The sequence below is a fragment of the Mustela lutreola genome, chromosome 3 (assembly GCF_030435805.1).
Source record: "Mustela lutreola isolate mMusLut2 chromosome 3, mMusLut2.pri, whole genome shotgun sequence".
Lineage (NCBI taxonomy): Eukaryota > Metazoa > Chordata > Mammalia > Carnivora > Mustelidae > Mustela > Mustela lutreola.
The window spans coordinates 35453879-35481209 of NC_081292.1; the positions used below are offsets into that span (position 1 = coordinate 35453879).

General features: G+C 41.2%; 1 protein-coding gene and 1 long non-coding RNA gene across 3 annotated transcripts in view; one reads left to right on the forward strand and one right to left on the reverse strand.

The window, feature by feature from the left end:
* The window catches only part of NCALD (neurocalcin delta), a 398244-nt gene that overhangs the window by 159439 nt on the left and 211474 nt on the right, over positions 1 to 27331 (forward strand). The gene's annotated exons all lie outside the window — the stretch shown is intronic.
* On the reverse strand, positions 19072 to 26237 carry LOC131826532 (uncharacterized). The gene is made up of 3 exons (XR_009351636.1): positions 25980 to 26237; positions 21703 to 21773; positions 19072 to 19435 (listed from the first exon to the last, which is right to left on the reverse strand). It is a non-coding gene; the product is annotated as an uncharacterized LOC131826532 (long non-coding RNA).

A 27331-nucleotide genomic window follows, 5' to 3' on the forward strand; every position in this document is an offset into this window, starting at 1 on the left:
TTGTTAGTTATTCTTTCCCAAAGACAAACTTATTGGGTAGGCCTAGTTGCATGATGAATTTAACATAAGCTTCTCTTGAATAGGATATGGGTGAAAATTCAGATTGCTTACAATCTACCCTCTCCTCAATGCCCATCCCCCTGCCCCTCCAGGCCCTGCACTTCCCCCCAAATTCATTAGCTGGGGGACAGAGGGAGTTCGAGTCTTCCTATTTCTGGCTTTCTTCAGGCCTTGGTATGAAGGTGGAGTTCTGAGGGTAGACAGCGGAGGTAGTTGGAACTAACTTTTCCTAAAGAAAAGGAGACACTGGTTCCATACTGGGAAATAAACCTTTGGCAGATCCTCCGAGAAGGCCAGGAATGGGGATGAGGAAGAAACTTGCCCATCAATTAGAATGCAGCATGCCTCGCTTCCTGGTGCAGGGAGACAGGACCCCAGAGTCAGGTGAACCTCTGTGGTCAGTGTGCTCAAAGAGGAGAACAAGCTCTAAGAGGTGTCCAGCCTCTATCTCAGAAGTGTATTTGTCTGGTGAAATATGGATATTTTGGGGGTTTAGAACTCTTTACACCATGGTTTGTTTCTTCTTTAAAAATGGAAGTGTCGTTATGCTGCTTGCCCAGTAGGGTCAGGCAAGATAGAAGGAAGAGTGTATGTCTACTGAGCCCATTACAGTTTCCAACATATGCTAGTTAGAAAATACACCACATGGAAATGGTATGTGGAATTTTTTATGTATAAAGAAATTATAGGGATTTTCAAGACTATAACCTTTTATAAGAAACCTGACTATACACACAGTGGTTTACAACACATGAAGTGGGTCTGTGGTGTTTCCCATTCAATTTGCCTTAATCCCATAGGAGCAAAAGGACTTGGTATATGGTGAGTTCATGGTGACTGTGCAAAAGCAGTATCTTAAAGCAGTTTTAGCTTTTTAGGCTTTGAAATGAAGCTGGTTCCTTATCCAAAAAAATAAGGTGGTGGACTATCCTCCAATAGTGGGAGTATACATTGAAGGATGTGTTTGGAAAAAGAAAGGTTCACATAAATGGGTTAGAGTCCTTGGAGGACCCACATTCACCAAATACAACCATGTGAGGACACAAAAGGGCTAAAAATGTCATTATGGTCATTCAATTTGAAAGTCACCTTAATTTGTTATTGGCCTTGAATTTAAATATTCACAAAGGCAGCCTCTGTGTGGGAGAATAAATCAGTAGTGTTAATTGCACTTGTTTAATTCAACCATGAGAAAAATTAATCCTTTCATAAGTGGCTGGTTTTCTGGATGACATTTTCTGCTGCTGAAACATTCCTTTTATTTTGTGATGGAAAAAAAGGTTAGAAATGTTTTTAATTAAAAGCGTCAATCTTTTTTTCCCTTCTCTAAAAATATGCTGTGGAAGAATACTATTTTAGTTGGAAGAAAAATTTAGCTCAATAAAACTAAAATATAACTGAGTCTAATCAGGAAATAAAATAATCAGGATCAGACGTCTGAAAGGGCCCACAGGGTTTTTTGAATGGATGCACACAAGAAATGTATACTGAGTTCCACAGTTTTACAGAGCAGGCCCTGAGGAGTCTTGGGCATTTACTATGTGCAAGGCGCAGGGCCGGTTCTAGAAATATAAGGTGAGGTTATTGCCTTCAAGTGACTATCGTCTGACTACAGAGGTTACTGATATGCAAGAAATAAGTAACTGTGATGGAAACAATGTTCACAAGGTTGCTCCTCCTTATCTCCCAGGCAAGTGGTGTGAGGTGACCAGTACTTTATTCAGAAAAGGGAGAGATGATTACTTGGAAATGGAACTTAGGGTGGGTAGAGTTTGATAGGCTTGGAAGGACCTTGGACATGATAAGAGAAAATCATGAAATAATAAAGCTTAAAATGGACAGGGCTGCTCGTGGTCACGTGATCTGGACTGTTCTTGAATACCTCCCTTGAGTCACATCCACTGTGGGAAACCTGTTCTATTTTTGCTCCGTATTAGTCACCAGAAAGTTCTTTTGTTTGGTCTTCAGGTGAAATGTATGTCCGTTCTTCAGTCCAACTCTTTAGTTTCCATTTGAGTTCTTACAGGGAAACTTAAATCCCTCTTCAGATTCGAGCCCTTGAAGTATTTGAAGGGGACTGTGTTGTGTCCCCTCAGTCTTCTTGTTCCCAGGGCTTTCAGCTGTTCCTCATTTTTCGTTACTTCCTGAAGTTGCCATCCTGGTCACTTTTCTCTTGTATCTCAACACCCTGCCTTTGCCAATCCATCTCTCTCCTGCAGAGCCCGGAGCTGGTCTCTCCACTGTTGAAAACCTTCAGTGGCTCTCCTGTTCCCACAGAATGCCCCCAGACTTCTCATTACCTGGCACTGTGACATAATTGGGGAGCAAAAAAAATCAAGCGCGATGTCCCTGGTTCTGTAAAATGCCATCCAAGCCAGAAGACGCAGGGTAACTGTGATGCAGCTTCTCATGTGTCCCCACTGGCACTTCCCTGGGAGCGGATTTGGCTAATGCAGGGCAAGGTTCTTGTGGCGGAGGGAGGGAGAGGGAGCTGGGGATTTGGGATTGTGGTATTTTTCCTTTGGTGAGGGAGCAAGGCTACTGCCTGAGTGTTCTAGGTTCTGCCCTTTTGTTTTCCCGGCCTCTGTGTGGGGCTCCCAGGAACCCTCAGACTGACACTCCTACTGCTCTGGCCTCAGCACAGTGCTGTGTCTTGCTCCTCATAGCTGCCAAGTTTTTGATGAAAGCTGTGCCTCTACCACCCCTGTGCTCAGTGTGAGCTCCTGTGGGCCCTCAGGCTCTGATGTAATGCAAAGGCTTTGTTGGCTGAGTTTCTGATTTTCACCACCCCTTGAAGCTAGCAGGGTCTTCCGTGACATTTAGACTGGCTGGGAAAATAGGTTAGTTCCTGGAAAGAGAGCTGGCCAGGGCCCGCAGAGTCTATCCTCAACGCTGAGATAGACTGAGTTCCATTCACTCCTTCCTGTTTGCTCATCTTGCTCTGTCTCACATTGATTTGAGCTGCTGCCGTCCAATTCAGTACGCTTATTGCAGCATTCTGGAAGGAGGAGTCTGTCTCTACATTCAGGGAAGAAGTGTAGATTGTAGCTTTTGGCTTTACTAAGGAAACTCAGAGTGACTTCCCGGTTTTAAGTTTGTTATTTTAAAGTCAGTAGCGTGGTTTCTTGCAGAGCTCTTCTCCCATTCCGATATTGCTCACGTTTAGTTGTTGATTTGCTGTAGGCTCTGGAAGAGCTATTTTAATTCTCTGCACAGACTCATCACTTCCTGGTATTTCTCATGTCGATTTGCGGATGTGTTGTAAGCTGCAGAGGAGTAGAAACACTGTCTTTATCCTTCCGTCCATCCCTGGCATCCGTACATGGTAGACTTGCAGGAAGTATCTGTGCACTGAATGTCGCTTACATTGTTCTTGGTGTCAGATGCCTTCTTCTCCGTACTTGGGAGTGCGGGTGGCCTTCCGAATATTGTTTGGTTTTAGCCAAAAGAGAAAAATTTTGAGAACAAGTGCTATCTGAAAGATACTTCCCTGGTTACTTCCCAGTCCCTTAGGGTTGCTCCCAGTGTCCCTCCACCAGTGGTCATTGTGTACCCCGGCTCCTGGGACCTTCTGCCTGCTTCCTTATACTTCCCTGAGGTTTTGCCCATTTCTGTGTGATCTGAACAGATTGATCTGAATGCCATATTTACTACCTGGAAAGAGAGCTGGCCAAGGCAAATATTTTGTTCCTAGTCTTGTTCATTACTCCTTTCTCTCCCTGTACAATATAAAAATGCGTTCTTATTTCTTAAGGGGCCACAGACTTTACATCCAAGAGTTGAGCTTCCGAGAGTTACACGTTTCTCTATGCTTCTTTATGAAATATACTTTTTCATTTTGAAAGCTTACTTGCCTGCCTGCCTTCTTCTGAATGTACCTCCTCCCTCCTTCTTCCCGTCTTCTCTCTCTCCTTTTCTTCAGCAGGCATTTGCTGAACACATTCTGTGTACAAAGTCCCGTGAGCTAAGGTTCTGGGAATACCATGGTAAGTATGATAAACAGGATACCTGCCCTCTCCAAACTTACAGTCAAGAATGTTTAGCAGAGACTACCGTAAAAACAACGCCCTACCCCGTGAACACCAGCCCACAGTACATGCTTCAGTTAGAGGGTTAAGTTCTGGTTTAACAAATATCATTACAATGTGGAGATAGGTGAGTGTAATTAAACAGACATGGACTGACATCCCAGGTCTTCCACTTATTAGGTGACCTTGGACAAGCAACTTAACCTGTAACGCTTTAGCTTCCTCATTGGTGAACACGGAAAACACTAATATTCACCTTAAGGAATTCATGAGAAGATGAAATACAATTGATATAAAGCACTTAGGGCAGGACCCAAGTCTTAATAACTGTTGCAAATGAGAATGAGGATGGTGATAATGGCTGGGAGCCTGGAGGAACCATTTGGAAATGGTTATGATAATAGGATCTAAATTCACAAAAGAGAAAAAGAGGTAAACGTAGTTACATATGAGTACAGTGACCGTATTTTCTGAGCTCCAACAATTAGCCGGTGCAGTCTGACACGCATGCGTATGCATTTCTCTGGGGAGGGGGCCAAGGATTTGCCTGGGCCTCTGGTCGCTGTGTACATGGGCCCCACGTCTTCTTGACAAAAAAGCTACTGAGGGAACACAAGGGGCTTGCTGAGAACAAGCTCCAGAGCAGGGAGAGAAGGAAGAAAGAAGATAAAGCTCCTGGGCTTTCTCATTTCCTGCTCTATTTACCATGACTTGCCTCTAGCTTTTTTAGCCTTATTTTTAAATAATTGAACACCATCTTAAGTACCATGACCTTCTGTAAATTGCATGAAAATCAGTAATATGTCGTATGGCCCAGGGCTGACTAGATTGCAGTGTGGGTATCATAGTGTGAGAGGACCGCCATGTGTCATCTAGGAAATGGGAAGGCCTGTACCTGTGTGCACTGGAGCTGGCCGGGGCAGGGCAGGGGGCGGGGGATGGGTGGGGGCGCAGACAGCCTGACAGGAGAAGACTCAGACACGCTTAGGGCAGGGAAGATTGACCTGGAAGGACAGTGGCGTTGCCTGTGAGTGTTCACATGCATATGGCCTTCAGTTTGGTGTCTGTCTGAAATAGGTGTAGAGCAGGTCAGTGTCCAAAGGGCCATGTTGAGATCCCCTCATTGACGCCAAGCTTGTTGTTTAAAAAATTCAGCTCATTTGCCAACTGGTTCTTTTTTTTTTTTTTTTTTTTTTTTTTTAGTGCCTTTTAAGTAATTTGAGCACTTAGAATGACTCTTGGAGAAACTTAATGACAATTCCAACAAAACGTACTAAAGGAAAGTAAAAAGTCTCCCCATTCTCTTAGAATACTTTGACTTTTTCAGCAGAGGTATCTAAACATAGTAGAGTGTGAATATGGAATAGAAATAGTTTAGGACAAAAATAGAAAATAGACTTGTTCTCTGGGTGCGAAAACACGTGTAACAATCACAATATTTGTCCTTTTTTTTCACCATAACCTTTGCTGAATAATGTTTCATGCTGGACAGTTGTTTCTCCTTCTCTCCCTCTTTGAATTCCCTGCCCCATCCTTTTCAAAGAACTTGCATTCCTTATGTCTTTCTTCTTTAAACTTAAATTTCCATTAAAAGAAGCTTTGGAAAAGACCACTGTGAGACGAAGTATGTCCGAAGTATGTCCTCCGAAACGAGCTGTTTCTTTTGCAAGTGTAGGCTAGCCTCCCTGCAGCCTCCTTCCCATCTTACCCCTTTTGCCTGATGTCCTCTTAGCAATGATCCTATACAGCATTTATCACAGTATTTATCAGAATAGTAATCTAAGAATAAATTCTGTAATTTGTTTTTTAATATCTCCCTCTTTTGCCAGACTGTCATCTCCATGAGGGCAGGAGAGGAGACCGTTCTGTTTGCCTTCATGGACACCGGGCCTGACCCAGTGCCTGGCACATTGTAGAGCTCAGTTTACATTGTTGACTGATAGCTAACATTTATTGAATGACAGGCATCCTGCTAATGAAAGAATCACTCTCCTTACAAAACACTTGCAAACGATTGGATAAAGTCTAAAAAGAACCCACGCATGATGTTTGTTTTGTCTTGGCATACGTCAAATGCTACAATTAAGTTGGATATGAACCTTTGAGTTTCTGAAAGTGTGAACTGATTTCAGATAGACTATTTTATCTTCTCATCCCTACATGAGAAAGAGAAGGGGTTGGTAGTTCTACTAAGTGGAGACTAGCACAGGGAGACTAAGTCATTGGTAGAGGTAGGTCTCCATGCCAGGGTCTCTCGTGACAGCGGTCAAGGGTCCCAGCTGGTACACTGCTTGTGTCCCAGTCAGGTCCTAGCAGGAAGTGGAAGACGCCCTTGAACTGGTAAGTTGAGGAGAATTTAATCAGATGATGGCTTTCTAATGTGAGGGTAGTGTTTATAGGAGCCGTTGATAGAGCAGTGTGGCCCAGGGCTAGCTATAGCTGGGAGCTGTACTCCTGCTAGTCCTGAAGGGGAGAGGATGGAGGGTTACCAGACCCCCCAGGGAGGGCAGGTGACAGAAGATAGCCCCCTGACAGGGGGCTGTGCCCTTTGGTAACTGAGCACAGTCCACTCAGTGCACTTTGGTAGGGAGAAGTCTGGAAACCTCACTCTTCTGCCACCTCTAACCTCCTGTCAGTGCCTTCTATTGGTACAACCCAACCAGAAGTCAGGGGATAAGGGAACCCATTGTTTTAGTCCAAAAGGTCAGTTGTGCAGGGCCTGCAACATGGTGGAGCAAGGCGGAGGGTGTATGTGGGGTACAAAGAGAAGATGTAAGGTAAAAGATAATAGAAAATACAGCTTGAGCCTCCTTCCTTAAACTTGCCAGAGGACACAGATAGCCTGGAAAGTGTGAAAAACATAATGGAATGAAGATATTCATGGGAGGGCTTTGGAGGGTCAACCTGGACACTTTTCCAATGATGAGAAGTGTTGTATTCAATGTCATGGAGCTCCTCAGTGGTGGCTGCTAACCTGAAATCCTAGAGGTCTCACTTATTGGTCATTTGTTCAGCAAATATTTGCGAGTACCTCATTGTGTTGAACATGAGAGCTTGGAAGGGAGGTTTTTTTTGGTGCCCTCATTTTCCAGTAGTGCAAGGCTATATATCTGGACACTGTCCTTTAATGCAGATCTCGAGCTGAGGGTCCCAGACCAGCAATACCAGCAGTACTTAGGGGCTGATTAGAAATGCAAACCCATGACCACACTCTGACTTTTGAATCAGCATATTCAGGGTTAGGGTTCAGAAACCTGTTTTGTCAGCTATCTAGGTGATTCCCATGCAGGCCTGAGTTTGAAAAACTTCAGCAGATATTATAAACGTCTGGAACATGAAGATATAAGCTTAAGGCTGTGAATAACACACACACACACACACACACACACACACACACCCCTACATCACTGCTGCTCACACAATTTTTTTTATTAACATATAATATATTATTTGTTTCAGGGGCACAAGTCTGTGAATCATAGGTCTTACACAATTCACAGCACTCACCATAGCACATGCCCTCCCCAATGTCCATCACCCAGCCAGCAACCCCCTCCCCTCTAGCAACCCTCAGTTTGTTTCCTGAGATTAAGACTCTCTTATGGTTTGTCTCCCTCTCTGGTTTTGTCTTGTTTCATTTTTCCCTCCCTTCTCCTGTGCTCCTCTGTCTTGTTTCTCAAATTCCTCATATCAGTGAGATCATATGATAATTGTCTTTCTCTGATTGACTTGTTTCGGTTGCTGCTCACACACTGTTATCTTAATCTTGGCATATTTTCAAATAGTCCTATAAAATAAGGAAATTGGATTAAAGAAATGGTTTTTCAGTATTTATCTGAGTCTCTCAGAGCTTTGGGAGGGTGGTCTCTGGGCCAATCCACTCAACTAATTTGGTAAATTTATTTTTATAATATTACATTTGAAAGCTTGAGAAGCATTTAAAAAACCTGGCTTGAGATGATGCAAGATTTCCTCTTGTTCAAATGTCTTATGGTGCTGTGTGTATGTGTGTCAATTCCATTGATTCAGTGTGTATGGGATCTATATTTGTAGCTTACATAGATGCATATTTTGTTTATTTCAAAATATTAGCATTAACTTATGGCTAGAGGTGCTATTTTTCCACTTCCTGTCCTTTGTGGTACAGCCAAAGGGGCGTGCCCATGAACCTTTCTGTCCTGAATGCATGTGTGATTTTTCAGAATGGCAGTCACTCCTTGGCAGCACATCCTTAATTGCTTTATCTCCTGCTGCTGTTTTGAACACAAAGCATTTGCAGAAAGTGTCATTGTACATCTCCTTGCGTTATCTCACATGCCTGAGCTGTCCGTATATGCATTAAGCTATTAAATATTTTAAAATGGAGAGGCTGTGGTTCAGCAGGCAGGCTCAGAGTTTCTAATCCTGTTTCTGAATGTGATTTACAAATCCAATTTACAATCCCATCGTTTTTGTGTTTGCATTTTCTTATGTATTGAAAACCGTAATTGTATATTGCCTCCAATATCACATGTAGTGGCTATAGAATTTCAACATGGTAGAGAATTGGGGGCAGTAATCTTATTGCTGGGGGTGGGGAGTGAGATCGGATTTACTTGTCTTGAAAGTTAATTTGTAAAGGAAGCACACGTTGTTTTTCTTAGTTTATCAAAATCTGTAAAATTTTCCAAATTTTCCAAAGAAAAATCTTCCAAAGGTGCTTTTATTTATAGGATGCAGAAAATTGATAAAATGGTGATGAATTATATCAAAGAACACTCTTTTAAAAAATATTTGAATTGGCTATGGGGGAGAAATTATTGGGGCAGGAAGGACCAAAGTTCTTGCCCTCACCACTTCTTGACCTGCTTCTGAGTGAACCTGACATATTTTGAAGATAATAAGCCAATGGAAGAATTGAGCAAGTGCAAGAACAGGAGGATTATCAAGCTAGTAGATTTCCTTAAGGCTCTGTTTTTTTTTTTTTTTTTTTTTTTAAGGTATTTATTTATTTATTTGACAGACACAGATCACAAGCAGGCAGAGAGGCAGGAAGAGAAAGAGAAGCCGGCTCCCCACTGAGCAGAGGACCCAATGTGGGGCTCGACCCCAGGACCCTGGGATCATGACCTGAGCTGAAGGCAGAGGCTTTAACCCACTGAGCCACACAGGTGCCCCTTCCTTAAGGCTCTTTAGAGAAGAAGCAGTCTTTGGTTCATCACTGTGTCCCTAGCTCCTTGTACCCAGTGCAGTGCCTGTGTTTTAGTAGTGATTAAACAAATACTTGAAGTGCAGATAAATGTGCAACTCAGATGTCACCTGGGGTCACTTGTTCTTTTGGATATACATAAAATGGACTTGAATTCCATCCCAGGTATTCTAAAATCCTGGAGGCTTGTGGTCTCATGGCCCACTCTTGCTCTGATTTCTGGTTGCTCCTGAGCTCATGTAGTTCATCTATTCTCCTCTGTCTGCTCTGTATGGACCCACATGTAGTTTCTTATCCCTTTTCCTTAGTTTCCCCAAACAATTCTCAAACCTGGCATTTCTGGGCAGTAGAATTCTCTTAAGTGTTCAGAGATACCAGTTGGGGGCTATTAACACATATTTATTAATTTATTTTATTTTAAGATTTATTTATTTATTTGACACAGAGAGAGAGAGAGTGAGAGAGACAGAAACAGAGAGCAAGCAGGGGAAATGACAGGCAGGGGAGAAGCAGGCTCCCTGCTGAGCAAGGAGCCTGATGCAGGGCTCCATCCCAGGACCCTGGGATCATGACCTGAGCCAAAGGCTAAGCCACCCAGGCACCCCGCACATAGATATTTTAGGATAAAATATTAGTTTTGTTCTTAGAAATTCTCCTGGGGGAAAATACTTCCCATCCCTTAAGTACAACATGATGACTTCCTTCCAAGGAGGACAGTATGGAAATGTAGGTGAAGAATAACTTTATAGTGGAGAAACCTGACAAACACAACTTCAGCCAGGTGGTCACCATCGACAGTCATAAAACATTGATAGTATGTGGTACATTTTCATCTCTTTGATCATCCTCCCTGAATCCCATAACCCCAGTCTAATCATGACAAAACATCAGACAAATCACAGTAGAGGGCCATCTTATAATATATCTGACCAGTATTCCTCAAAACTGTCAAGGTCATGTAAAACAAGGAAAGTCTAAGAAACTGTCATAGCCAAGAGGAGCTTAAGGAGACATAACAACTCAATGTAAAGTGTTAGCTGGAGCAGAAAAGGGCCATGAAGTAAAAACCTAAGGAAGTCTTAATAAACTATGGGCTTGAGTTAATAATAATGGAGTAATACTGGGTTAATTCAGTGTAACAAATGAACCATACTAATATATTAATAACAGGGGTGGGGTACAGTATATATATAAATCTTTAATTTTTATGCATCTAAAATTATACTATTTTTTAAAAAGATTTTATTTATTTATTTGACAGAGATCACAAGTAGGCAGAGAGGCAGGCGGGGCGGCGGGGGGGCAGGCTCCCCGCTGAGCAGAGAGCCCGACGTGGGGCTCGATACCAAGACCCTGAGATCATGAACTGAGCCAAAGGCAGAGGCTTTAACCCACTGAGCCACCCAGACACCCCTATGCATCTAAAATTATTCTAAAAAATAAAGTCTAATATTAATAATAATTTTAAAAGTCCCTAGTCACATATCTGGAACAGAAAGCTCTCTCTGCCGATTTTCTTTCTTATAGTCCTGGTTAAGGTGCTGGCCCCGGCCTCCTGCCCCACCACATCACTGCCCCTCTCTTCCTCAAACCTCTCCTGTTCTGGGGCACCTCTAAATTTTGTCTCCCTCCTCTATCATCACTAATTTCTTTCATGGAGCGCTTTGGGAGTTCTTTGTTCTGCCATAGCTCACCCAGTTGCTATTGAAGTTATAATTGTTTCTTCCCTCTGCCAGTGACCAAGCAAACTGACTGAGAGGCTAGCACTGATTCTGATTATTAGCACTAACACCGATCACTACACAGTGCTTGGGGGTTCTGGGGTCACAATATTTCCCGGTGTGGTCTAGCTCAGGGCTGCTGACTTGTACTGGGAAGTCCATGTTCATTATGGAGAAAAGGGTTTGTTCTTCTTTCAAGACTTTTTTCTCTGTATTAATTACATGTGCTTTCCTCCAAAACTCAACACTGAAATATTTCTAAACTGAGTAGGTTGGGGAAAAATACTGGGGATGTTTGAAAAATGTGCTTAGCGCTGAATGCTCTGGAAAGAAAATGAATTCAGTGAGTAGCAGATTTCACATTAGCTTTCAAATTTCATTGTTCCTGCAGAAGTTCTTTTCAGGTTGCAAAGTAGGTTCAGATCCATGTTATTCTCAATTCCATGTCAAGGAAAAGAAGAGAAAAAAAGGGAACAGATATTTAACCCCACATTACTGGAGCAGTACATTGGTAATCTCATTTAATTCCTATGACATTTTGAAGTCGATTAGTTTTGTCCCAGGTGTAGATGAGGAAGCTGAGGTGAATGAACTTCGTGTGATGGTTGGTACAGCCCATGAGTGGGCTCCAGTCTAGAACCCAGGACTGCCTGACTCCAATCCTGGCCTCTTCTCACTGTGCTGTCTCCTGACACAGCCCTCCATCAGCCTTGCCATCTCTGTCCCTGGAAATGCTTGATCCTGTTCAGGTCCCTGGCTTGTGTTTTCATTGTTGCCAGTGCTCTACAGAAATTAAAGTTTTACTTTGCACGTGGGTTTTTGTCCTCAGCAGCATTTTCCTCTTCCTCTTCCTCACATGAATCAGTGGATTCCAGTAGGATTCCAGTAGGAATCCACTGATTCATGGAATCAAATAACCTTGGGAAGGTTATTTGGATCTGAGTCTCTTCCCTAAGGATCCTCTCTCCCAAGTACGGAAAATGGAATGGCTGTCTTCTGGCCCAACTACATAGTTTCTCATACCATTTCTAGCTTTCTCATACATGGTACCTAGAAGATGAAGAGGAAGGGGAGCATAATGGGAGTTAGGTTGGCAGCCAGGTGGAGAAGAATAGAGGGAAGAGGCCAGATCAGTTGTCTGGGGTCTTAATCTTTCATTCAGCCATCCAAGTATCCAACTTGATGGAGACAAGCCTTTGATTGGTGCCCACTGTAGGTCTAGTATCACCGTGGGCCATCACATAACCTTTGTATTCTCAGGAAAGGGGTGATGGTGCAAAGACAGGGGAAGTTAAAAGACCATGATAGACACCAAAGCCTTATGCTTTGTATCTTTAGAACCCTTCGGGGCAATGACCTCAGCAGGGGGAGAAATTTAACACGATAACAGGCACAGTTGATCCCACATGGAGGATTTATGAATGTCTTCTGAATTAAAAAGCAAAAAGCATGTCCATCAACAGATGAATGGATAAAGAACATGTGGCATATATATAAATAAATGGAATACTATGCAGCCATCAAAAGAAATGAAGTCTTGCCATTTGCAACGACGTGAATGGAACTAGAGGGTATGATGCTTAGCGAAATAAGTCAATCAGAGAAAGACAACTATCATATGATCTCCCTGACATGAGGAAGTGGAGATGCACCATGGGGGGGTTGGGGGGTAGGAAAAGAATAAATGAAACAAGATGGGATTGGGAGGGAGACAAACCATCAGAGACTCTTAATGTCACAAAACAAACTGAGGGTTGCTGGGGGTCGGGGGATTACGGAAGAGGGGGGTGGGGTTATGGACACTAGGGAGGGTATGTGATATGGTGAGTGCTGTGAAGTGTGTAAACCTGACGATTCACAGACCTGTACCCCTGGGGCTAAAAATACATTATATGTTTATTAAAAAAAATTTTTTTAAAAATTTTAAAAGCAAAAAATAAAAGCATAAGCCTAATACAACAATGGCAGAAGTAGAATTCTGTAATATGCCTTCTTATGAAGAACTGGGTTTATGTTACACCACATGTCAAGTTTTAGCCCTGAAACTTAACCACTATATGGAGTAACGTGGTGCTAAAATATGGTTATCTTGTAAAACTATTTGGGGGCAGATAGAGCTTTACTGGTTGGGGCCACACCAACTCTGCAAAATTCTCAGTCTCTTTCAATGGTAGAAATCTCTCCTCCAGGAGGGGGCAGGCAGTAGGGGTGATGGGAAGTTTGCATGGAAAAAATTCATTATTACAGTACTATTACAGTGCAATACAGTAATGCAGTGAAAGAATCCATGTGACTAAAAAAAGGTTGGAAAGAAAAGTAGAAGTAAACAGAAGCAGTTTAAATAAATGAACCAAACTCCATAATTTCCTTGTTAAGAATAAGTAATAAGGGGTGCCTGGGTGGCTTAGTGGGTTAACGCCTCTGCCTTCGGTTAAGGTCATGATCCCAGGGTCCTGGAATCGAGCCCCGCATCGGGCTCTCTGCTCCATGGAGAGCCTGCTTCCTCCTCTCTCTGCCTGCCTCCCTGCCTACTTGTGATCTCTCTCTCTCTCTCTGTCAAATAAATAAATAAAATCTTAAAAAAAGAATAAGTAATAAAAGACATACAGAAGGCTGTTATCACCTGCATTCTCAGTATCTGCCGAGTACAGGCAGAAATAAATAGGGACTTGTGCTTGGAGACAGTTTGTGTTAGCTAAATTACCTATGGAGATCAACTGATTGGAAAAATAAAGCTAATATGAAATAAGTTAGAGGCAAGGTGCTTAACGTTTATAATTGTATTTGTTTATTTACTTATTATTGACATACTATCATTATTCTGATAGCATATCAGGAGCTGTATTTTAGTGGCTAAGTCAAATAATTGATGCATTATTATCTATAAACACACATGTAATTAGATTTATTTCTGCTTTGTACATTTCCCAGATCTGAAATAAAACTAAGAGCTTAAACCTATTTATCCTACAGAAGGTTGAAAGTGATAAAGTATTAGGTTGAATCATATGAAATTGCTGTTTTTGTAAGTTAAAAGATGCCAGATAGCAGCATTTCATCTGATTTAATCTAATTTATGAAAGGGGTTGGTAAATTCTAGATGGGTTAGAAAATGTAACGAAATATTATCCATTAACTGGTGGTAGTTATCGAGGGTGAAGCTTCACATCGGAAGAAATTAAAAAGTCCTTTGATTTATCTTAAAACAAGGGGTGTTTGTTTGTTTGCTTTTGCCAGGTGGAAGTGGTCCTGGGCTGTCGTGGGTAGTGGGCCCAGCCAGGAGTCAGGATACCTGGGTTCTACTTAGGACTACGTTCAAAGAGATGATAATTAGTGTAATTAATACCTTCCACCAACCTATAGCTCTCAGTCAAATGCAAGAAGTGTTGAAGGGCTTTGGGAAGCGAGTTTATGGTAGCTATCATCGTGTCATCACCACAGCTAAGTGTGGGGGAATTTGACTGAGGCTGCTCAGAACCAGGAGGACGCAATCTCCAGTAGGAGAAACCGCGCAGGTTTCACTGTCCACGCTGAGCCCTGTATCCGCCAGCTAACACAGATGGGGGCTTTCTCCCCTTCATGTGAGAATAGGCCTGCTGAGCTTGATTTAGATAAAAATGAAGACATCATTTGGATGGCACCATATTATTTTTTTTTAATTAAAAATATCTCTAGCTGTGTGCTGAGAACAGCAAGGAACAAATGGTTCTGCATGTCACCAGATCTAAGGGAGACAGGTGGTGTTCAGCTTTGCCCTGGGTGCTTTCCTCACATGCAGAGAACACCGACTTGCCAGATTCCAAGGTGGTTTAAATGACTGAGCCAATGGAAGCTCCCACCTGCTTTTTTTTTCCTCTTGTGAACCTAGGAGAATCCCACCCCAGAGTATCCTACACTGTATTCCAGAACAGCCTGGGGTCTGCAGGGATGCTTACACTGCATTTTGCTAGCAGGTGTTTTTCACTTGAGGCCATGGAGCTTTAAGCAAGCTGCTTCAGGAACAGGCTCATCGGTTCTGTTGAAATTTTGGGGTTTTGCTGAGATTTTATTTGGAGGCAGAACATCACTGATGGGGTTTGAAGAGCACAATATAGAAAGCACATGCATGCCATTTGGACTAGCATTTTGTGTTTTAGTTTTGTTTTTCTTTGTTGTACATGAGGAGAGTGTGGAGAGGTTGGGGGTGGGAGTTGGGAAGGAAACTCTGAGCACTTTCTTTGTGCCAGATTATTGTGCATGTGTACTATCATGTGTCCCACACACATGCGTCAATTACATCACACGCTCTTCATGGCACCCTGAGAGCCAGGTGGCATTATGACTCATATGACAGATGAAAAGATTGAGCTTCAACAGCGAAGCACTCCAGGCAGTTCGATGGTCTCCATTACTGACTTCCAAGAGTTGACCTTTGTTTACCATAACTTAGTCCTAGATGGCTAAAACTACAGCAGGGGAAAAAAAAATCTATTAGCCACAAAAATTATGTATTGATCTCCTTGTTGGATCCAGAAAGGTTGTTGTGAGATACAGGGGGCCTGGTGAAGTGGAACTTAAGTCTATGTATTTTTTTCCTTTTAAGCAGGTCAAACTGCCATTTGAGGTTATTAACTATTTCTCCTTCCAGCTTTTGTGATTTCCTTGTCTGGGAGCAAACTGACTTTATTCTGGGAAGTCCCACATCATGGGTGGGGGGCTTTAGTAGATAATAAAGCAAATACAGACCCACTACTCCTTGAATATAACAGGAGAGTTTGGGGCTTGGAGAAAACTGGCTTGGAGCTCTGTGGATGGATAGATGTAGTTTTAAGTTCTCCAAAACTCATTATTATGCAGAACAGAAAGTTTCCTGGGCAGAGTGCTGGACAGATTTGCATAAGGCCTCTTAAGGGGCAACCTTCCATATTGTATTTCCCTTTGAGGATCTAACCCTTTCTCTTGGCTAGTGATGTGGATTCCATACTAAGTTGGAGATACTAGAAAGGAGGTTCTGATGTTAAAACCCCTCTGAATAACCTGCCTTGGCAGAGGGGTCTGACCGGAAAATATCTGTGTGTGTGCCTGTGTGCATTTGTGTGTGTAAATTGTAAGCGATGTACCCACAAGCAGCTCTAATGCTGGGACCCCAGTTCTGTTTTGGAGTGGAGTATCCAAGAGAGTGAGGGTGGGAGCGGATCCTCACCCCCAGTTGTCTTACCCGGCTGTGGAGTGGGCCTTGCTGGCACTGATAAATCTGGTTCTGGACCACCCACCAGTTGGCAGGCCCGGACTGGAGTGAGTGGGCTTTTAGCATCACTGTGGGCTGTCCACAGTAGCGATGAATGGGGCACTTCAAAGAGCCGATCCAAATTTTGACCTCCTCCTTGGCAAAGAGATAGTAATCACATCTGACTGCTTGGTTTGAAGAGTGGTTCTTAGGATTGTCACCCCACACAGGCAGGGGTTCTTCAAGAAGATGGACCTCTCCAAAAGAGGAAGCTGGCCTGTATTTGTATTGTTTTCACCTCAGAAGGTACGGAGGAAGCACTGTGGTGTTTCCAAATAAATGTCTTTGAATTTCTTAACCCTGTTTGCTCTCCCCTTGGAGAAATGGGAATTCAGCACAGTTCTCCAGTAGTCTCTATTGTGGTATATAACACTGTGCGTGGATCCATGGCAAAGCTTAAAAATTTTAAGTTCATACCATAAGTAAGCACTTCGTGATCACCAACAGATAAATAAGAAGTAGAAATAATTAGGATTTAGTTTACCAAGCTCTAGCTCTCTTTATCAAGTGTTCCAGCTGCTTCTTATCATAGAAATGTTATTGTATACTACTGAACACATATGTTCTATAAAATTAGGATCATGTAGTATATATTATTTTGTTTCCTAATTTGCTTTCCCATGTCACAGTATTTAGGGTTTTTAAATATTTTTCAAAAGTGTGACTTTAAGTGGGTGTGTTGCATTCTCTTGTACAAATGTGCCATAATTTATTTAACCAAATTTTAGAAACACTGGCTAACTTCATTTCACCATTAAAAATAATGCTATGATGAACATCCTTACTTGGGAATTTCTGTGACCATCTCTGATTATTCTTTAAGGTAGGCTCCCAAATCTGAAATGTCTGGATCAGAAAGCAATTTTAAGCCTCTTCATACTTATGTCAGTCAGTTCTAAATGAGAATGGTTTAGCACATTGTTTTGTTTTGTTTTAAAGATTTTATTCATTTATATGAGAGACAGGGAAAGAGAGAGAGCAGGAATGGGGGTGGGCATGGGAGAGAGAGAAGTAGACTCCCTGCTAAGCAGGGAGTCCCCTGAAGGGCTCACCCCAGTTCCCCAAGATCACGATCTGAGCCAAAGGGAGACACTTAACCGACTGAGCTATGCAGGCACCCCGGTTTAGCATTCTTGTCAGCATGTTTACTAACCTTTAAAAAATGGTTTACTAAGTTGATTTGTAAAATATGAGGAAAAACTTCCCCCTTTTAATTTTGATTGCTACTGTCAAACTATTTTACTATACTGATAATTTATATTTTGTGAATTGTCTAATCTTACTCTTCATTTCTTCCATCAGAGAATTTATTTTTCATTATTTCATTATTTGCAAGAGTTCTTTATATCCCAGAGATATTGTCTCGTTGTCACAATCATTTCAAATATTTTCTCAATTTTACACTGTTTATTGACATACAGAAGCTTTAATTTTCACATAGTCAGATCTATCCTTTATGATGTTTTTCATTTTATTAAATAATAAGTATTAATGATGTGAGAATAAAGCACACTATTACTATTCTTTACAGATCAGGCAACTGAAAATCTTTTTAGAAAACAAATGTTTTTACTTTTGACCTACTGTTGTTCTTTTATTATGCTGTAGAGGAAATGAATTTTACTAATATACTCTTTAGGAAACCTTTGGAAGCATTCTTGTTCATGTCAAAATATTTTCTGTTTTTATGAAATTTTAAAAATAGGTTCCCATTCTTTTTCTTGTAGGACTCTCCTTTTCTTCTTTCAAAGTTAGCCGAGTCCTTGACTGTCCTTATGAATAATTTGGATTTTTATTAATGTCAAGAGATTTAGACAAGTGTTTTGATGTTTTCATATGGTATTTGTGACAGAGATTGGCTGCTCACCAAGCTTCTGTCTTCTTTCTCCTGATCACACAGCTATCTATATTTCTCAGGTATGTGTTTTTAGTCAGGTATGGTGTATCCCTGGGTTATGGTCAGTGGAATGGCAGCAGGAGTGATGTCAACTAGACGTGACCCATAGCGACACCTTTTACTAGAGTCTCCATGTCCTTTTTGTTTTCATGGTAGTTTTGGAAGCCAGATGTTGAAGTTGGTGGAGTCATGAGAGGGAAAGATCCTGAATGATGAATCATAACCAATCAGAATCCTTTTATCTTTGTGAGGGAGAAATAAACTATTAGATTAAACCACTGAAATTTGGTTGCAGCAGCTGGTGTCACCTGAACTAATATTAAATTCTTGGTGGTCAAGTTGGAGAAAATTTATATTTGTATTAGGTGGAAACACTCTGTACAAAAAATATAGACTAATGCAAGCCGATACCAATGTGAGGGGACATGTCTAGAGGTATGCTTTCAGGTCTGGCCTTTCTGTAGATAAGAAGTGGTAAGATGTCTGGAAACTGGAGAATAAAGTACTTAGAAGAGAGCCATGATCAAAATTTTCATATATCTCAAGGCCTTTTTGGGTGTGCTTTGAGAGAGGAGAATTCTGACTAGTGACTAGAAATTACAAAAATATATATTTTAGTTCAACACAAAGAATTTAAAGTAATGGAAATGTACTGCTTCAGAAGGACATGAATTCCCATTCACTCTATGAGATTGGTAATTACCTGTCATGGATGCCTTTGGTGGAAAGTAGAATTATAAGACAATTCAGATCCTTTCCATACCTAAGTTTCAATGAGACTATCAACTACTATATCATATTGTTATTATAATCAACTCCTTAGTTGATCTAATATATTTCCAAATAGCTTCTCTTTTCCTAGGATTATAGGGCTGGTAGAAACCATTACAAGTTGTGTTTATGATGGCTTTATTTGTTTTCATAGTGATGCGGCTTATTGTTCCATCAAGGAACTTTCTTCTAGGCCCACCATTAGGTTTCCTTTCAGTTGCAGGCATAAAGCTTAAATATTTATTGGTTAATATAATGGAAAGTCCATAAGACTGAGAAATTCAGCAAAGTTTGATTCAGAAATTTGAAGATGTTATCAACTCCCAGTTGCTGTCCATCTCTTCATCTGCTCTATCCTAGGATAGGATAGTTCAATCCTATGGCAGTTTTGTCCTTTAATGTTAGATGATAACAACTGGAGTGACACGCTTCCTCAATCATGACCTGAAGAATTGACAGGTTGCAGGAAACACAAGTGGGGAATATGGTGCATGTTAAGGAGATCTAGAAAATGAAATGGGATAAACGCAGTATGAGGAACGAGAAGTATTTTTTAAAAAACAGGAAAATAAGATTAGATATATGCCAAATAATTACGGGAAGCTTCTTAGGTTCTGGAGCAGAGGCATGGCATAATGAAAAGTTTATATTTAGGATGTCTAACCTGATGTTATTTCATTTTGAATAGGGTTGAGTGAGTAGTGGCCATGACTTAATAAATTTCCTTTTTGAGGGTCTTTCAGTGATGTGTTGGAATCGTTCATTGTAGTTCACAACAGCTTGTAAAAGCCAATTTTTAAATTTTCTAAAATTTTGCCTAACAGTTGTTAAATCATTGGTAGCTTGAAATTGATTATGGAGTATTTACACCATGCAAATTGGCAAGCAGTACAAATCAGCACATTTCCCTTCAGTTTACTAGCACACCATTGATATTGCTTAGTATATCTGGTTTTCTTAACCTACTCCAGGATTATGAGAAATCCTACCAAAGAAAAAGGAAAAATAAATTCAAAGACCAAAATAATATCACAAAAAGATTTCATGAGGTTAACAGTCAGTTATCGCTCCATGATAAACAAGCCTAATAATCTCTTCTCCTTCTTCCCAAATGAATAGGGATTGGTTGCGAATAAGTTTATTTCATTTGAAGTAAATACTTCAAAGGCATTATTCTAACCTATTCCTTCTCAGACTTTAGTGTGCATGCCAATTATCTGGACATCCTATAAATATGAGTTCTAATTCAGGAGATCTGGAGAAGTGCTTGAGATTCCACATTCCTAGCAAGCCTGAAGGTAATGCCACTGCTGCTGGTCTGGGGACTTTGAGTAGCAAGGCTTCAATCCATAATTTTTAAAATGTGTTTCAGGAGAAAAGGGTGAGGGGGAGACTATTATTATATAACAGAAATGTTACATCAGAGGAGTCCTTTCTCCAGGTGACATTTTGCAGTAAGAACAGGGAACTACTCTTTTTATGTCTGGTTCTGGAAGGAAACTGCCTTTGATTAAGTTGATTAAATGGAAGGAGATTTTCCAGGTATAAACCAGGGAAGCAGACTGTTGGAAGCACTAAAAATGATTTGATTGAAGCTAGTTAGTTACCAAACGACCAGCAGCCAAATTGGCTTGATTGGTGCAAACAAATCAAGGAACGAGAGCAAGCTGATTGGAAAGAGATGCTTATCCTTTTTCTTTTGTGTTTATCCTATGTTGTAGGTAGATCATATGTTCTTTGGACGACCCAGGTAAAAAGACAAATGCAGGCTCCCAACTTGGGTTTGGCAGACTCTGCCACCACACAGCTTTGTCTATCAGATGCATTGCTTTGTTTTTAACCTTGTTGCCCTGGATCTGTTTTCAAAAGTGGATGATTGCTAAGCTGGTGAATTCAGGGTCATGGAGGAGACTTTCATGAGCTTTTGTGTGGGTAGAATAGACTTCTGCACTTTTCCTGGGAGTACCAAAATGCATGATCCCACAGTTTGGTTCTCTACTTTAACAGTGTTTCTAGGAGGCTTTCTCTTTGGAGATAAACTGATGTCTCCAGGGTTGTAGATTTCTATCCAGGGTTCAGAAATTTCATGAAGACTCTCTGGGTGAAACATCAATCTTTACTGATCTTTTTAAAGTTTCCTGATTCTGTTTTGATAAATATTTTCCTATGGTTCAGGCCAAATGACTGTTACACTAAAACCAGCCTCTGTTTTGTGTCTGGCAATTATGGAAGGGAGAAAGGGTGGAGGGGCTGTGGAAAATGCAAGAACTCTGCAAAGTTGCCTGGAAACCCCTTGTAAACTTGAGCTAAAGTATAGTTAGCAAATGGAAACTGGAATATCCAGGCAATACTAAAATGAACCTTTCTGAGATGCTGCTAAGGCAACAGTAGTTCAGTTTTTACCAGCAAAGAATTAACTTGCCATTGGGCAACCCTGGAAACTTTGACCATGAACCAGGCAACACCATTGAATTTTAATCCTGGAAGAGACCTCAGAGATGCGCTCACCTACTCTGCAGCATTTATAGATGGTAAACTAAGGCTTAGGGAATTTATAACTCGCTCAAAGTTACCCTGCTAGCTGGAGGAAGAGCCAATACTAGGACTTGGTATCCAGTTCTTTTTTTATTATACCAGAGATTGTTGATTTACTATGTACCAGGTTCTATGCTAAATATTTTACATTTATTATCTCACTTAGTTCTCATGAAATTATATGAAACAACTACCATTTATTCATTCATTTATGCTGTTCAAACTTATATACATACCTGCTATGGGCCAGCCACTGTCCTAGGTGCTGGGGATACAATTAAAGTTACTGCACTCATATTCTTGTATCCTATTGAGAGCAACAGACAATAATTAAGTAAACCAACAAGTATGATAATTTAAGATGGTGACGAGGACTGTGGTAAAAATAAAACAGTCTGGTATAATAAACGGTGTCCGGGGTAGAGGAAGATGACTTTGAATTGAGGAGGTGACATTTGCACTGACATCTGAGTGTCACTGAGTATTTCAGGCAGAGGAAACAGTAAGTGCAAGGCCCTGAGTGGGGAAGGAGCTTAATATATTCAAAGGGTAGGAATCATGTCAAAGTGATCAGATTATATGGTAAGGGGTAAAAGTGAAATATAGTAGGAAGTATGAAGGATCCTGAAGGACAAGGTAAAGAACTTAGAAAAGTCAGAAACCTTGGAGTAGTTGGTAGTGGGGAGTGATTAAAAAGCAGAGAAGTGAAATGATCCAAGTTATGCTTATCTTTGGTCCTTTTCTAGCACTTTTTCATTTTACAAATGAGAAGCAGAAGTACACAGAGTTGCTGTGACTTGCCCAAGGTCAATCAGCTGTTCAGTGGCAAGGATGGCATGCCTTCTGAATTGAACACATGCAGGTCCCATGCTATGCTGTTTTCCATCTCCCTCCCCACAATACTCACAGTATTCCTACGTGTAAAAACAGTTATGCTAGTACATTCAATGAATTTTCTTTTTCTTTCTTTCTTTTTTTTTTTTTTCTTTAAGTGATTGAGCTAATTCCGCCCCCACCCCCACCAAAAAATGGGTCAGGGACAGCATGCTTTACTGCATTCTGCTCTTAAAGTAGTGAAGAAACATGTTTTCCTTATATAAATTCTGATGTTTAAAAGTCTTCCAGCAGTTATTTCAATAAGTTTTGTTCTTCTGGTGTTGCCGTTTCCTTTTGGACACTGACCAGGCTAAGGCAGCAGATGGTATGGTGGGCACTGGTGCATCTCCATGGAAAGATACAGAATGTGGAAATTAATAATGTGGCATTTCTTTGGTGTTGCTTCTTGGTGAGACTTGTGAATGAAGGCAGGCTAAGCCCTTGTCCTCTGTTCTTCCTGAACAGTCCAGTCCAAAAACCATTAGATAGGGCTGAGCAAGGTGTGTATTTATTTAGTGTGCATGGTGGGGATGAGCATCATGGGATTAGAGGAGGGATGCTGAAGGGGCTCAGGCAGGATGTTAGAGCTCAGGTTGGATGAGAAGGCTGTCTGCACAGTATGGGGTATTGAAGCTGGAGAGGGGTGAAAAGCATCTCTATTCTGGGGCGGGGAAGGCAATGGCAGCAGGGAACAATAGTTGTGAGCACACCCAGTGGCCACATATTGGTTTCTAGAAACCATTTTCCACTGAAAGAAACTTTGGAGAGCTGGCTGATTCCGGAACTCCGGCAGGGAAAGTACAAGATGAACCTGGAACATCATATTATGCCAAAAAGTCAGAGGGTGCTTGAAAAATGATAGAATATGTCAAAAGAACAGACACTCGCTTGAAGGGTCTCCTACTCACTGGGATACTTTGAGCATTAAAAAAAAAAAAAATGTGCAGATTATAACCCAGTGAATAAAACAAGAATCTTTGAGTCCACATTAATGCAAACATATCCATACATACATAACTTGAAAGCTTATTGAGGAATGGGATGTTGACAGTCTCAAAGGATCTTTTTATGGAAAACTTATAAGTTACAAAGGAAAAACTAGTAGTTTACATTGATAGCAGCTAGGTTCCCTCAGTGAGCATCACCAGTAATAGGACATGTCAAAATTACGTGCCACCTGATCAGTGTAGTGAGAAGAATACAGCATCATTTCTGCAATATTCCTGCCAGAGATCAGAACCCAAATCCAGTCATGAAACTACATCAGAAAACCTCAAATTGGGGACCTTCTTTGAAATAACTGATCTGTAATCTTCTAAAAATGCCAAGGTCATGAAAAATGATGCAGCAGGGGCACCTGGGTGGCTCAGTTGTTAGGTGTCTGCCTTCAGCTCAGGTCCGGCTGGGACCAAGCCCTGCATCAGACTCCCTGCTCAGCGGGAAGCCTGGTTCTCCCTCTCCCATTCCCCTGCTTGTGTTCCCTTTCTTGCTGTCTCTCTCTCTGTGTCAAATAAATAAATAAAATCTTTTAAAAAAATGCAGTTATATGTAGAAGAATGAAACTCAACCATTCTCTTACACTGTACACAAAGATAAACCCAAAATGGATAAAAGACCTCAACATGAGACAGGAATCCATCAGAATCCTAGAGGAGAACATAGGCAGTAATCTCTTCGATATCAGCCACAGCAACTTCTTTCAAGATATGCCTCCAAAGGCAAAGGAAACAAAAGCGAAAATAAACTTTTGGGACTTCATCAAAATCAAAAGCTTCTGCACAGCAAAGGAAACAGTCAAGAAAACAAAGAGGCAACCCACGGAATGGGAGAAGATATTTTCAAATGACAGTACAGACAAAAGGTTGATAATCCAAGATCTATAATGAACTCCTCAAACTCAACACACACAAAACAGACAATCATATCAAAAAATGGGCAGAAGATATGAACAAACACTTCTCCAGTGAAGACATACAAATGGCTATCAGACACATGAAAAAATGTTCTCATCACTAGCCATCAGAGAGATTCAAATTAAAACCACATTGAGATATCACCTTACACCAGTTAGAATGGCCAAAATTAACAAGACAGGAAACAACATGTGTTGGAGGGGATGTGGAGAAAGGGGAACCCTCTTCCACTGTTGGTGGGAATGCAAGTTGGTACAGCCTCTTTGGAGAACAGTGTGGAGATTCCTCAAGAAATTAAAAATAGAACTTCCCTATGACCCTGCCATTGCACTCCTGGGTATTTACCCCAAAGATACAGATGTTGTGAAAAGAAGGGCCATCTGTACCCCAGTGTTTGTAGCAGCAATAGACATGGTCGCCAAACTGTGGAAAGAACCAAGATGCCCTTCAACGGACGAATGGATAAGGAAGATGTGGTCCATATACACTATGGAGTATTATGCCTCCATCAGAAAGGACAAATACCCAGCTTTTATAGCAACATGGACGGGACTGGAAGAGATTATGCTGAGTGAAATAAGTCAAGCAGAGTGAGTCAATTATCATATGGTTTCACTTATTTGTGGAGCATAACAAATAGCATGGAGGACATGGGGAGTTAGAGAGGAGAAGGGAGTGGGGGAAATTGGAAGGGGAGGTGAACCATGAGAGACTCTGGACTCTGAAAAACATTCTGAGGGGTTTGAAGTGGCGGGGGGGTGGGAGGTTGGGGTCCCAGGTGGTGGGTATTATAGAGGGCACGGATTGCATGGAGCACTGGGTGTGGTGAAAAGATAATGAATACTGTTATGCTGAAAATAAAAAATAAATAAATAAATAAATAAAAATAGAACTTCAAAAAAAAATGCAGCAGCAATTGCAGCTTCAAGGAAAGTAATAGCAATGCAATTAAATGCAACTTGAGCTTTTCTAACTGGATCCTTTTGCTAGAAACAGCATTATTGGGACTAATGGGTAAACGGAGGTGGAGTTTGAGGATGAGATGGTAACACTTCCTTGTTAATTTCCAGCTCTTGATGGTTGTGTTTTGGTTACAACATAAATGCACTAAAGCTTAGTATTCATGGATGTGACAGGGCAGAATACTAGCAACTTATTGTCAAATGTTCTAATGTACTGGTTTTTTCAACTTTTCTATATTTTGGCATTGTTTCCAAATGAAAAGTTTTTAAGTAAAAGCAGGCTAGAAGATAAAGGGACTGATATCCCTCATACACCATACTGCTGTATTTAAAAAGAAGCTTTGTTTGAGGGGTGCCTGGGTGGCTCAGTCATTAAGCTCTGCCTTCGGCTCAAGTCATGATCCTGGGACCTGGGATCGAGCCCCGCATCGGGCACCCTGCTCAGTGGGGAGCCTGCTGCTCCCTCTTCCATTCCTACTGCTTGTGTTCCCTCTCTCTGTCAAATAAATAAATAAAATATTTTTTTAAAAAAAGAAGCTTTGTTTGAAATGTGCTAGTTCTGAAACCAGATTGTCTGGGTTCTAATTCTAGTTCTGAGTGTCTTTGGGTGAATTATGTATCCTCTTGGTATCCATTTCTCTCATCTATTTGAGCACATGGGGTATAATAACCCATTTAAAGGTTTGAGAGGAGATTTCATCAGGCAGAGACCCTGGACAGGTCCTGGCATATGGTAAACAGCTGATAAAATATGTAACTTACTGCTGGTCCTTTAACAACCCAACTCCCTGAACGAGTTCCAAGAAGGACTCCTTGTACTGGACTGCTTCTTATGTTCAGCAGTGGTGTAACTAAGCTCCACCTTATATGGCCAATTATGCTGTGAAAGTAAATTCCTACAAACTTCAGATTTTGGTGACAGAGTTATAACCTTCCTAAGAGCTGTTGGGGAGGCCATTTTTCCATCTTTGGCTGAGTAAACATAATTGTGAGATTTGGCCAGATGAAAACATGGTGATGGCTAGCACCCACAGCCAAGATTATCTAAGACCAAAAACTTGTTTTTGGGGGGTTTGGAATCTAGAATCGCTCATTGTGATTTCACCCTTAGAACTAGAAAGGACTTCAGAATTCAATAGGCTCAATCCTCCCATTTTATGCGGGGACTGAAGCACAGAGAGGTAAAAGATGTCTGGGTAGGATTGTAGCACTGGAGTTCAGAGACATTCTGAGATAGAGGTGAAGAAGCCTGGGCAATGCTGAGGTCTGGTGACAGAAGGAGAAGAGTGTTTCTAGTGGAGAAATGCACATCTTTCAGGTGGTAGTGAAGGGGTTGACCAGGTTCCAAGTAGGGTCTTGGCTGTGGGTGTGCCTGCTACATTCTGGCCTGAGGGTCCACTCCAACAGCCTGCTAAAGCTCTCGGCTCTGAAAAGCTCCCAGTTTTTCTCAAGAGATCTGTGTAAAACGGATTTTGCACACCATAAACAAAGTGCTGCCTGAACTTTTCACGGCCATCCTTGTGTTCCAGCAGGTTTTTGCATGGCCAGGCAAGGTGTCAGGCCCTTTCTTAGTCTTGAGCTCCTGACCAATTTTTCTGCTTCAGTGGTTAAGTCCAATTTAAGTGCTCTGATTACTTAATGTCCACCCCATAGTTCAAGAGACTCCAACTATTTTTGGTTAGAAAACAAATATTCTCCAGGCTACCGGCAAGTTTGCCAAGACACATCCTGATTCATTATACAACCACCAAGATACAAAGCCCTAAAAATAGGGAACTAACTTTAATATTTCATTTGGCATCAGGATGCTAAGTTCATATTAACTGCAGGCAGTACTTTAGACTAGTTTCATCTGACTTCCTGGGTATTATGCTCTTTGGCCGTGGAGGGCAACTTCTTGTTTATCTTCATCTCTGCTTGGCTTCAGATTAAGGCTCTGTGCATTAAAGAAAGAAGAGAAACTTTTCTTTTCACCACCCATCTGTTTAATAATTATTTTCCCATTTCTTTTTTTAACTCACTTGTTATGCTAACGTTACTGTGTCTAAATAGAATGTCTATATTTGATTGCATTGTTCACTTTAAAAACTTTTTCCTTGTTTGTTTAATTAGAA